This window comes from Cyanistes caeruleus, chromosome 9 (genome assembly GCF_971803275.1).
Source record: "Cyanistes caeruleus chromosome 9, bCyaCae1.hap1.1, whole genome shotgun sequence".
NCBI classification, from domain to species: domain Eukaryota; kingdom Metazoa; phylum Chordata; class Aves; order Passeriformes; family Paridae; genus Cyanistes; species Cyanistes caeruleus.
The window spans coordinates 17,061,185-17,063,765 of record NC_141709.1 but is presented as its reverse complement, the minus strand read 5'-3'; positions in this window follow the sequence as shown (position 1 = coordinate 17,063,765).

Genomic DNA, 2,581 nt, shown 5'->3' with positions numbered 1-2,581 from the left:
TTCTTGTTAAGTTTGCTTTATTTTCCATTATAATTCCTTCATTGCATATATTAGTGATTTTTTTTTGAGTGAAAGCATCAAAAATGTGTTTATGCCAAATGCTCTCAAGTTATGAATCCTGTGTTCTGTGGACTGTAGGATGTGCTGCTCTGTTGTCTTTTACCTTTGTCCCCTGAAAATTTTATTTAAAAATAGCCAGAGAGAAACAGATGACAGCCTAGCAAAAGGTCCACACTGTACTGTGCTGTGTCCCCTCCTCCATCTCCAAGCCCCTTGTTCTAGCTAAACTCCTTTGCTTTCTCCTTTGATTTGCTCCAATCTACCTTCAGAATTTCTCAAACATTGCAGTGCATTAAACACTACAGCAGATGGTGCTTTTTGACGATGTCTTTCTACATGAAGCAACATTTTGTAGTGTATGCTGCATTATCAAAAAATCAAACATGTAATTATGCAAATATGTATGCCTTTATAATAATCAAGTTTTATTGTAAATGGTTGATGCACATCAATTTGATCCTGTAGTGCTGCTTTAAGTGCAGTTTAAGTGGCTTTTCAGTGTACCCAGAGGCAACACAAATGCATCTCTGGAATATTAATAAAATTCTGAATCTTTGAGACACCAACTGGTACAGCATTGCTTATACTGATTGAAACTAAATGCTAATCCTTTCCTTTATTTAAAAAAAAAGTCCCCTTTGTTATTTAAAACACTGATATTAGTGCGATATAAAGGGCCATTTTATTTTAAATTGTATTGTAATGTAGTTGTTAAAATAATGTCTAATCATACTATATTCAGATTCTACAATGTAAATTTGATGAGACAAGAATCCAATCATTTTACAGCCATGAAAACAGAGATGTATGTTAATATGTCCAGTTGTTCTAATTGTGTAAATTTATTAAGGAAATATCTGGGTTTAGATTTTAATCCTGAAGGCTTCCAAGTAACTGATTCCTGAATGCTTGCTTGGAGATGGTTTTGCTTGTGAAATTTAATAAGCTAGATACTTGTAAGGGAAAAAAAAATCAGCAAGGATTTTGACATCCATAATGAAGTGTAAACTTTATTACTGATGTGATCCTGCCTTTTATACATTGGTTAACTTTGTTGGTCTAATGACAGCCATCTCTCTGAATGCACACATACACATTCTGCTGTGTTTGAATCAGCAGACGGGCTGTGGATACAGATAAACCAAGACTGTAAATTATGTTTTGCCTGTTTGTTCCTCCTGTTCTGAAAGCAGGGCACGAAAGGAGCAGATTGCATTGTTCACAGGGAGAAGGCAGTAGCTATACCATGTCCCCCTTACCAGTTCCAAAAGGTTGGATGTTTATTTTTTGGGTTTTCTATAAACAGAGGCTCTGTTAACCTGAAGGCAGATTGAGAAGGAAAAGAAATGAATATGCTTCCATCCTTGTGCTGCTTGGACTTTGCTCAAAACTAATTTCCTGTAAACTTAATGAAGCTTTAGAGGTTGAGCTTCCACTCTGTAAATTTTTTGCCTTCCTTTTGGATCTCTATTTCTAATTTACCTTCCTCACCACCTCTCTGCCCTGCTATTTTTGTTTCATGCGGTTGGTTATTGTCTCTCTGCCCTTTGTCCTTCCTCTAGCCTCTTTCAATGGCATTTTTTGGTTCCTTTCTGTGCTTGTTTATTACCCTTCATTTTTTCCCCTCACAGATTTTGCCTCCTCTGTCAGCCTTCTGCTCCTCAGATTTTTTCCAAATGTTTCTCTCAGTTTCCACATTTGGTTCCTTAGTCCTTCCACAAATGTGTATTTCCTAGCTCCCATTCTGCTTTCCACATTCCCCTTCCAGGTTTTACTCTGTCTGATTTCTGTGTTTATCTTTTTTTATTTTGTCCCTGCTTTTCTCAATTCAGATTGGTTTAAAATACTGCAGGAAAAGCTGCTCTTGAGAAATTTCATCCAGATTTCTCTAAGAGCAGCTGCTATCCTGGCACTTCCAATGCTGAATCAAACCTGATAGGGTTTGGGGATAGGAGGTCCTTAAAGGACCAAAGTGCAACTTCAGAATACTACCCAAAATATTGGCAAGCAGAACATGAACATGAAGCCACAGCTGAGAGTAGCTGAAACCTCTTCCCACAGTTTTGACATGATCTGGTGTTTTAAGGGTGATGTTTAGTTCTGGTTTGTTTTTTTATTTTTTCTTCTGAAATAAAGAATTTTTTTTCTCTCCTTATTTAGCATTCTTGTGACTCCAAAATAGGGAAGAGACATCATACATCTTGAGAAGGCCTTAGGGCCCCAAAAATTTTTAGTGCATTTTTGCTTCTTTTCTTAATATATAAACTCATTTAAATACTAAGTTTTGAAAAGCTATCACAAGAAAATTCAGTGTCAATAAACTTTCTGCTCTTACTGAGACAGCAGGTTACTAAAAGTAATCAGAAATGTTGAAAAACAACTGAAAGTAGCTCCTTGAGAACTTCAAATTAATAGAAACATTTTCATAAAATCATGAAATAGAAATATATAAAGAAAAAATTGGTGAATTATTTCTGCCTTCAGGATTTGTGAATAAATTCTTATGTATGCAAATGTGAAA